Raw genomic sequence first — 9,822 nt, forward strand, 5'->3', positions numbered from 1 at the left:
CGGGGCGGGGGCGGGGGCAGCTCGGAGCTGGCGCTCACAGGGTGCCCCCGGGAGGTGCCGAGCTGTGCACCACGGGGGACGAGGGGAGACGATGTGTCCTCCCGGTGGCCTGCAGCGAGGACAGCGACGCCCGCGCGCACCTCGGGCAGAGGAGACTGGCAGAGGCGGCGGTGGCAGGAAGAGCTCTCTTGCCTGGTTTTCTGAAAACAGACGGACAGCGCTTGTTGCCCAGTCCTCGTACACAAATACGCTTACACACACGTGCACACGTATCTGTAGGCAGCAAGCCCAAGGAACAATGCCAAAGGAAACAGGACCACGTCAACAAAACTAGTTTTTCGTGCCTTTTTCATTCTGACTCCGTGCTTCACGCCTGCTTTTCACTCTGCTGTTGGGAAGGGCGAGGCCCCAGGCACTGAGCCTGCCGAGCGCTCCCCGCGCTCGAGTCCCTTCTCTTCACCCAGGGGCTTCCCAGGGCCGCGTCTGCAGTGGGCGGCCGCAGGAGGTGCTAGCATCCCTGTCCAGGAAACGGCAGGCTCGCCTTGGCTTCCTCTAAACGCAGTGACTTCTCTCTTTTTTTTCTTTCCTGTTCAGGAAGCATAAGCTAGGGTTCTGCTCCTGTAGAGCTGCCCTCTGCCGGTGGAGGCACCCGCGGGGGGGCCTTGGGGGAGGGGAGGGGGCCCACCACAAAGGAAGGGTTAGCCCTAGCACGGCTCTCTCGCTGTGGGTCACAGGGTACTGTGTCTCGCCCAGAGTCTCACGACTCCTGCCGAAAGAGGATGTGACAGGCTGGCTTGTCAGCCCTAGGAGCTGCCCCTTCTTATGGGGGGGGAAAAAAAAGGTGAAAATGTTAGCCACTCAGTTGCGTCTGACTCTCTGTAATCCCATGGACTGTAGCCCGTGAGGCGTCTCTGTCCATGGAATTTTCCAGGCAAGAATACTTGAGTGCGGTGCCGTTCCTTTACTCCAGGGGATCTTCCTGACCCAGGGATTGAACCTGGGTCTCCTGCATTGTAGGCGGGTTCTTTACTGTCTGAGACACCAGGGAAGCCCATTCTTCTTCATCTTTTTTCTTTTTTAATATATTTCTTTTTCACTGAAGGATAATTGCTTTACAATATTGTGTTGGTTCCTACAACAACATGAAGCCCATTCTTAATGATTGCATAATCCTGCTTCACCTGATTCCAACTCACAGTGAGCAGATTTCTAGGCCATGAGTAGCACCATGTATTTTTCCTCTCAGTTTATGCCGTTATATCAGTGTAATACAGTGAAACTTGCTTCATCAAATAATACTTAGAATTTTCTTCATTAAAAAAAGTGTAACTTGGTGATTTTTAAACAATTTTCTTCAGATAAGTCCTCAAGAATGAAGTTAAAATATTAAATGTAAGCAATATTTTCTTCATAAATTCTCATTACTTCCAGAAAGGAGAAACAGCAAGGGTAGAAGAAAACACGGCTCCGTACACGCATCTGTGACCAAAACTCTCCGTAGCGGAGAATGAGCCCCACGAAAGCAGCAGACAGCGTCACGGGACGCGCATCCAGGGGCCTCTGGAACAGCTTCTGAAGACGTGGGGAGGTTCGGCTTCACTGGAGATCAGTCACCCTAATTCATGGAAGCTCCTGGCCATGTGAAGCCTTTACGTGCACCATGAAATGGAGCTGTCCCGGTGCTACCAGGAGAGCTGGACCATAGAGAAGGCTGAGCGCCGAAGAGTCGAGGCTTCTGAGCTGTGGTGCCGGAGAAGACTTGAGAGCCCCTTGGACTGCAAGGAGATCCAACCAGTCCATCTAAAGGAGATCAGTCTTGAATATTCGTTGAAAGGACTGATGCTGACGCTGAAACTCCAATACTTTGGCCACCTGATGTGAAGAGCTGACTCATTAGAAAAGATCCTGATGCTGGGAAAGATTGAAGGCAGGAAAAGGAGGTGACAGAGGATGAGATGGTTGGATGGCATCACTGACTCGATGGACATGAGTTTGAGGAAACTCTGAGAGTTGGTGAAGGACAGGGGGTCTGGCGTGCTACAGTCCATAGAGTTGCAAAGAGTTGGACGAGACTGAGCGACTGAACTGAACTGAACTGAGGAGTCAGAAGGCACGTAGCAGGTTAAATAGGAGTTTAACATGAGGAATATATCAGAGGAGCGATGAAAGAGTGCATGGGAGACCTCAGCAACTCTCCAGGCGCCCCCGGGCTGAGGGACCCAGCCCGCCAGAGCACAGCTGGCGGGGGGTTCAGGCCCGGTGGAGAAGGCATGCCTCAGGCCGGCGTGGGTCTGGAGCTGCTGGGCAAGCAAGAGGCCACCCTGGGGAGCAGCCCCCAACACCCCAAGTGAGCAGGGCCAAGGCCTCCAAGCACGGGCTACATAGGCCCTCCCCCTCCCAGCCGCAGATGGCTGGGTGCTACCGAGGGTCTGGTTCCCCTGCAGAGGGGGCTGTGCTGGTGGCGGGTTCAACCTCCTGCTGGCTAGGATGCAGTGGGGGTCCTGACCCCATGCTGTGGACCCCTGGCCTCCTTGGAGACTGCCCCAGAGCCAGTGGCCCCCTCTGTGGGCTGAGTGCCTGGCTGGTTACTGCCCAGCTTATTGGTTATTGTCCTCAGAGGACTGCCAGCCCCTGGGCCCATAGTGCCTGTCACTTTCCTTTCTCTGAGGCGGCCTTGGGAGCAAAACTCATGTAATGGCAAGGACCTCAGATGCACAAATGTGCAGCCCACAGCACAGACATCACACAGGACTGTCAGCTGGAACCCACCCCCCGCATTCACTCAGAGAAACGAGCATCCCAAAGCCCCTTCAAGACAGACTAAATGCCCCTAAGCTCAAAGCAGACACCCTTATGCGGCCTCACCAAGCAGACCCCGAGCGGGGTCAGGCCCGGTGCACAGGATGTGCCGGAGTGATGCTGCGGTTTTTCTGCCTTCTGCCTGCGGCTGAGGCCAGCTGCGGTCCAGGGCCCACGGAGCGAGAAGGCAGTTTCCCGTGGTGGCCATCACACTTCAGAATTCCGCTCTCAGAGCCTTCAGCCACCCCCTTTCTGAGCAGACACGCTTCCTCCTGGAGACACGCTTCCTCCTCTCTTCGGCCTTTGCTCCACGTAGACATCCTGCATCTTGCAGGAAGCAGCATGAGACAGCTGCGCTTGGTGCCAGATGCCCTGGGGGCACCATGCTGTGCGTGTCATCCCGCCGCAGCCTCAGCCTGGGGGTGCCTGGTGCACCGCACGACAGAGAACGTGACCCGAAGGGCTGCCCTGGGCTCTGTGCCGAGGATTCAGGGGGTCAGCGCTCAGTGGGCATTGCTGGAAGGTGCTGTCCTTTATTAACACAGCGGTCCCCAGCCTTGCTGGCACCAGGGACTGCTTTCGTGGAAGACAACTTCTCCATGCGTAGCCGGGGGATGGTTTCCGGATGATTCACATGTATTATACTTATTGTGCAGTTTATTACTACATCAGCTCCACCTCCGATCATCAGGCATTGGACCCCGGAGGTTGGGGACCCCTGCTTTAGCACAAAGCGTCACACAGCGCCAGAGAGGGGGCCACGAGGGCAAAGTAGGTGATCACGTCCCAACTGGAGTTTCGTCTCTATGTTCAGATTCAGCTCTTCAAGCTGATGACTGTCCAGGCTGACTGATCGCCAGGGCTGATGGAGGAGGGCAGGTCAGGACCAGATGCGGACGCGTGCGCTCGGGGAGGGCTGGCTCACACCCCTGCTGCGGGGAGCAGGGGCGGGAGGAGGTGAGCTCAGTGGGACCCGCTTGGGCAGGGGCGTCTGCTGTGCTGCACCCTGGGAATGAAGGAGCAGAGGGAACCGGCTGGGTGAAGAGCTGTGGTGACACCCAGCACAGGGTGTTCATGACAGACTGGGCTGGGAGGAACGCGGGGGGCAGGGGAGAGTCACGGAGCCCCTCCAGGGAGGCCACCTGGTCCCTGCTCCCTCCAGCACCCGCCACCAGAGGGAAGCAAACGCCCAGCCCAGCCCGTCCCCCTCGGTACTGGGGAGCGGGTCAGAGGGCCAGGCTTGGGGCTTCCTTCCCTCTGAGTCACTGGAGACCCAGACGCCCTGGGGCTCGTCTGCTCTTCCACAGGCCCAAGGCCAGGAAGTGCGGTAAGGGGCTTACCGTGGGGGGCTCCACGGCTCGGGGTGGCTGCACCTCAGATGAGAATCGATCTGTGGGCCGGTGTTGACTCTCAGGCCAGTGTCCATGTGTGAAGATCACAAGTAGGGGACAAGCATCAGGGTGCACAGAGACAAGGGGTCTCTCCTCCAACCCTCCAGCCTTGTTGGGCAGGGGTCCTGGGATCCCAGGGACCAGGACAATGGTGGCAAGGCCGGGTCCAAGCTGGCCGCAGCGGGGTGAAAGGAATGCGGTTGACTGAGGAGCCCCAGCTGTGTTTGGCCTGGGGACTCAGAACATCAACTTTGTGGTCCTTGTGGTTCTGACTGAGTCCCCAGGACCACCCTCCCGTGGACTTGGACGTCAGTACCAACTAAGTGTGGAACACGTGTCAAGTACCAGGTGCTGTACGACACGGACTGCCTGTGGCATAGAGACATTTTTTCTGTAAAATACACAGGCTTGAAGCTTGTTATCTCCATCCTACAGATGCTGACACCAAGCTGCCGAGAAGATGGCCCACTCAACATCCCAGACTCAGCATCTGGCAGGAGCATTTTTTTTTTTTTTGGACCTGTTATTTGGATAGGAAAGAGAGGGAGAATGACGGAGCATGAGGTCTTGTATTTATGAGAAAACCTTCCCCTGTGAGAGCGTCCAGTCACGTGTGGCTTACAGGCTCATGATACCAGGTAGTGCAGTGTTAATGAACCACGTCGTGTGCGCACAGACTCCATGCAGATGTCTGCGCTAGGTGCTCCATCTTCTGAGGACAGCAAACAGAACCAGTACAAGCTGTCGGGTCAGATGGGCCTGGTCTAGTCCAGCAGCGCCGAAAGCCCGTCTCAGGCCCGTGAGCTTGGTCAGTCGGCAGCTCAAAACACTCGTCTGTCTGCACTTTGACTGGAGGTGGGTGTTCATGGCTCTGAAATGATGAAGGGGTGCCACCAGCTCCTCCCTAAACCCCACTCCTGGGCCTTGTTTCGCTGTTCAACACGTGGTCACAGCTGGATAATTTCTTATGAAGAAAAAGAAGGGAAACCTTTAGAGAATGGGTGTAAATATCAACCGTAAACTCACCGGAGGCATCTTCCCTGAGGCCCTCAGCTCAACGTTCATCACACAGAGATGGCACGGTACGGCCGCGGCTCTGCCGGCTCAGTTCAGCCACTTCCGGGGCACTTCAGGGATCCACTGAAAGACACAGACAGTGACCACCTTCTTACCTAAATCTGGACAAGAAAAAAATCCTGGGGAGAAAACTCCTCTCGGTGGTAATTCAAGGAAGAAGAAAAGCAGCAGCATCACTGCAGCCCAGCTGAGCAGGAAGGCTTGCTCAGTGCACACTCTGTACGCACAGAGATCACTCACACTCAGCGGCAACTTGCTCGGTTCACTGCCACTCGACTTCACAACGCGTACAGCTGGAAAGTAGGACAGGGCGAACCATGGCCTCGCACGATGAGACAAGCAGACCACTAGAAATCGCGTCTGACTGTGTTATTTCAGGTGATCAGTTTTGTGCTCCTCTGAAGATAAAAGAAGTTCACATTGTAGACCCAGGCTGATGGGATACTGATTCTGCCCTCACCCACAGCCACACCCCGACAAGTATCGACCTGATTGTAAGAATGGAATTTTATTTCCTCTCCTCCAGTCCTCGACTCAACCCACAGCGGGAAGGACTGGCCTAAGCTCCTCAGACTGAGACCCATTACCCTCCGATGGCAGGGTGACCAGAGAGGCACAGGACGTGGGAAGGCCTGCAGGCTCGCCCGACCTGTGCCTCACTGTCCCAGGCCAGGAGCTCTGGCCTCTCGGACACCCCGTGAGGATGTTCGTCCTCCCGGGAGGTGGAATGGGAAATACCCCTCATGCCAGGGGGCAGCGCCAAAGGCCAAACGCTGGGCCAGGGGACAGAGCAATGCAATTACATCATCAATTCTTGTTCTGCATCAGACCTTAAAAAGATAATACATAACACAAATATGTTTTAGGTCATTCTTCCAAGGAGTCTGAGAATCAGGTAAAGTTCTTGTCAAGGCTTTTCATCCTCATCTCCGACAACCCATGCTTCTAAACTTGCCACCTCTTGGAAAGATGGTTTTCTTCTTCCTGAAGAATTTATTCAGGGCTCCCATATGGATGTTGCAAAAGGGGGGCCTCTGTAAGCTCTGGGCTGTCTGCCAGCCCTGAACCCTCCTCTCTGAGGGGCCGTGGGCCGGGAGAGGACAGTCCTCAGAGGAGGGGCGGACAGAAAGGCCCAGGTTGGCAGGGCCCTGCTCCAGCAGCAGCTCGGGCCACCTGCAGCACCAACTTCGGGCACGAATCCTTCGTGTTCCTCCAGTCAATCCCTTGGGTCCTTAAATGCCCTTATTCACTGGGCTTCCCACTTCTACCGAAACTGCACAAAATTCTTGGTGGTTTTCTCGGGGTTTTCACTTATGACCCCTAAGAGGTCAGGGGCTTAGGAAGTCTGAACTGCCTATCAGCATTGTGCCTCTGACCCAGCCATCTGGGGGTTACTGTCAGATTTGGACTTAGCACGGCCTCTGGGCTTAGTCCACTGACATAGTCATGTCTTAGATGGTTCAGAGCCCACCCGACCCCTGGGGCCCCCATGGCAGGCTCTGAAAAAGCAACTCTCTCAGCTCATTCCCTCAGAAGGCTTCATAACAGTAAATACCTAGACTGACGCTATTGTTACTTTCTTAAATGATTTCGAATATATAGCTGTCATAGACTGATTTCCCAAAGGTCAGTAAAGACCTGTGTGCCCCTCCCATCACACTCCTATTCTGAACATTCCATTACCATCCTACCACCTCAGTAGAGTCTCCAGATAAGCTTGCATTTGCGTGTTTGTGCACTTAGTCAAGTGGTCTTCTGCGACAGTCAGCATTATGACTGAAGTGCATGCACCCATCCTCTGTATCCGTTTCTAACCTACTGTTTCACCTATTCGCTGAGTGATTTTTTCAGATCCATTTGGTCACTTCTGAGTGTCTCTTGTCTGCTGCTCAGGTTTGATTCCATTTCCATTTCTTTAAATACTTTATACGCTGTTACTTTGTGTTATCTATCTCATAGCAGCGATATCTGAAACTCCTGGGTGGTAAAATCTACCACCTGGTGTTTCTGCTGATTCTTATCTCGTGCAGTCTCTGCATGTATTTGGCCATTTGGGGGTTTCTGTGAGGCAGACTTGCTCAGGGAGCATCCTCACAGGCGTAAGATGACGTTTTTTTCTCTGGAGCAAATCTGTTGACTTCTTACTCTACTGAGGACATTGTGAAGTGAAAGTTGCTCAGTTGTGTCTCTGTGAGCCCATTTGATTGTACAATCCATGGGATTCTCCAGACCAGAAGACTGGAGTGCGTAGACTTCCCCTTCTCCAGGGAATCTTCCCCGACCCAAGGATCAAATCCAGGTCTGCCGCATTGCAGGCAGATTCTTTCCCAGCTGAGGCTCAAGGGAAGCCCAAGAATACTGGAGTGGGTAGGCTGTCCCTTCTCCAGGGGATCTTCCCAATCCAGGAATCGAACTGGGGTCTCCTGCATTGCAGGTGGATTCTTTACCAGCTGAGCCACAAGGGAAGCCCAGGATACTGGAATGGGTAGGCTTTCCCTTCTCCAGGGGATCTTCCCTACCCAGGAATCGAATCGGGGTCTCCCTCATTGCAGGCAAATTCTTTACCAACTGAGCTATCATTTGGGGCCACTTAATTTCTTTAGATTTCCCCTTGCTCCGTAGATGCCACCAGAATCAGTCCCACTCCAGGACCCCACAGTGCGGGAGAGAGACTCTTCTACCCAGAGATGAGACGGAGACAGCTCAGCTTCCTGTCTTCCTGTGAGAAGGGCCTCCTTCTGACAGGAAGCCCTCTCTATGCAAGGTCTCAACTGAGCTGCCCACAGTGCACAAACCCAGGGTCTGGTCTCTTGCTTCTTTTCGTGTTGGAATACTGGTATCATACTGGGGCTTCCCTGGTGGCTCAGAGGGTAAAGCGTCCGCCTGTAATGCAGGAGACCTGGGTTTGATCCCTGGGTCAGGAAGATCCCCTGGAGAAGGAAATGGCAACACACTCCAGTACTCTTGCCTGGAAAATCCCATGGACAGAGAAGCCTGGTAGACTACAGGCCATGGGATCGCAACGAGTCGGACACGACTGGGCGACTTGTCGCTCACTTTCACTGGTGTTAGAGCGCTGGTGACAGAGTGCTCACAACACAGGGTACTGGCATCAGCATGTGGCCGGGGAGGCCCGGATTTCTGTCCATTCTGCTGCCAGCAGCTCGTTAGGTGTTTGTTGTTATGGGACGAGGCTGCTGTGTGCGTTGGTGGGGGGACACTTGGACATTTCCCCGTATCCCACGATGTGTTTTTAGAAGTGTGTTTCTTGTGACTTAAATAGCCTCTGGGGGCAGTGCCGCAGGAGGCCTTTAGAGAAATCTCATCTGCCATCTGCCAGAAGGAACTGGAAGTCTCAGTAGGGTTTCAGTCTCAGCCAGAAACTCTGCAGAAGCACCCGTGTGACCCACAAATGGGACCCTTGCTGGGCCGAGCACTCGGCTCAGATTCCTCTTTCCCCACGATGACCTCGCTGTGGGGTCTCTGCACGTCATGTCTCAAAAAGGGCCTCTGTTCACTGCTGCCCCGACCTCTGCCAGGTTTCTGAACCTGAGTGGCTGTAAGCCTAGGAGATCCCAGCAGAGAAACCCATCTCCTGGGCAGCAGCCAATAACACCCCCGGAAAGAAGGCTGGTTCCCCGACACTGCTGAAGATGTCAGCTCCGCACATCAGGCTACCTGGCTTCTCCGTGATGGCACGTCGGTCAGGTTCCTCTGCAGACACACACGATGGTGCTAGCAAAGCCGAGACACCTCTGCAGAGAAAACCCCAAACCCCCAACCTCAGAAGCAGGGGAGCAGGGGAGAAAGGCCTCGGGCTGATGACTGGCTTGTCCCCAGACATCGCAGCGAAGCCTTCCACACCCTTTCTATCCAATGCAGCACGATCACCAAGGAGATGATCTTAGGAGATGGCGCTGCCGTTTTCTGAAGCGGGGATCTGTGGATCATGAGTGAGTATCTCTGCATGGAGAAGAAATCAGAAGCGAGGGCCTGGATACTGAAGGGCAGAACGAGGCTCAGGGGAGGTGCAAGCTCCCCAGGAAGTGGTCTCTTGATAAAAGCCGAAGGACTGTCCCGAGTGAGATGTGACTGAGCTGTGACCAAGCCAGCGTCACCAGAGATGCTTTGTGGTGCAGATTTTGAGGACGGTGCACAGGCGCGAAGGGGCAGAGGAAATCTCCGAGGGGTGTGTCCACGCTCTGGGCCAGCTAGGAAGCGCCTCCTCGTGGACAGATGTCCAGACACAACCTGTGTCCCAAGGACACAGAGGAGGCTGGTGGCTAGATTCAAACCCTCCACGGGAAGGACGTTTGGTCATTCTCACACCTCTGTCCCAGGATGGGACCAGGCTGAGGAGACCCCCAAGAGAACGAGGGTCACTTCAGTGTCCTGAGGCCACAAGGGCAGTCAGTGTTCAAGCCCCATCTTTCGAGCACACCAGGATGAAGGCTGAAGAAGCCGCAGCAAGCACAGCATTTAAAGAGCTGACACGTGAAAGATACAGAACGTAGGAGATGGGGGAGGTTTTGAAGAAGGTGTGTCTGAAAAAGTT

At 54.7% G+C, this 9,822-nt stretch overlaps 2 long non-coding RNA genes across 2 annotated transcripts; one reads left to right on the forward strand and one right to left on the reverse strand.

Annotated features, from left to right (window-relative positions):
- The first annotated feature begins 3,378 nt into the window (after window positions 1–3,378).
- LOC138425285 (uncharacterized) lies at window positions 3,379–6,123 on the forward strand. The gene is made up of 2 exons (XR_011251150.1): window positions 3,379–3,678; window positions 4,626–6,123. It is a non-coding gene; the product is annotated as an uncharacterized lncRNA (long non-coding RNA).
- On the reverse strand, window positions 4,746–5,330 carry LOC138425284 (uncharacterized). Its single transcript, XR_011251149.1, has 2 exons — window positions 5,217–5,330; window positions 4,746–5,061 (listed from the first exon to the last, which is right to left on the reverse strand). It is a non-coding gene; the product is annotated as an uncharacterized lncRNA (long non-coding RNA).
- Window positions 6,124–9,822: the final 3,699 nt, after the last annotated feature.

The sequence above is a fragment of the Ovis canadensis genome, chromosome 20 (genome assembly GCF_042477335.2).
Source record: "Ovis canadensis isolate MfBH-ARS-UI-01 breed Bighorn chromosome 20, ARS-UI_OviCan_v2, whole genome shotgun sequence".
In the NCBI taxonomy this organism is placed as follows: Eukaryota; Metazoa; Chordata; class Mammalia; order Artiodactyla; family Bovidae; genus Ovis; species Ovis canadensis.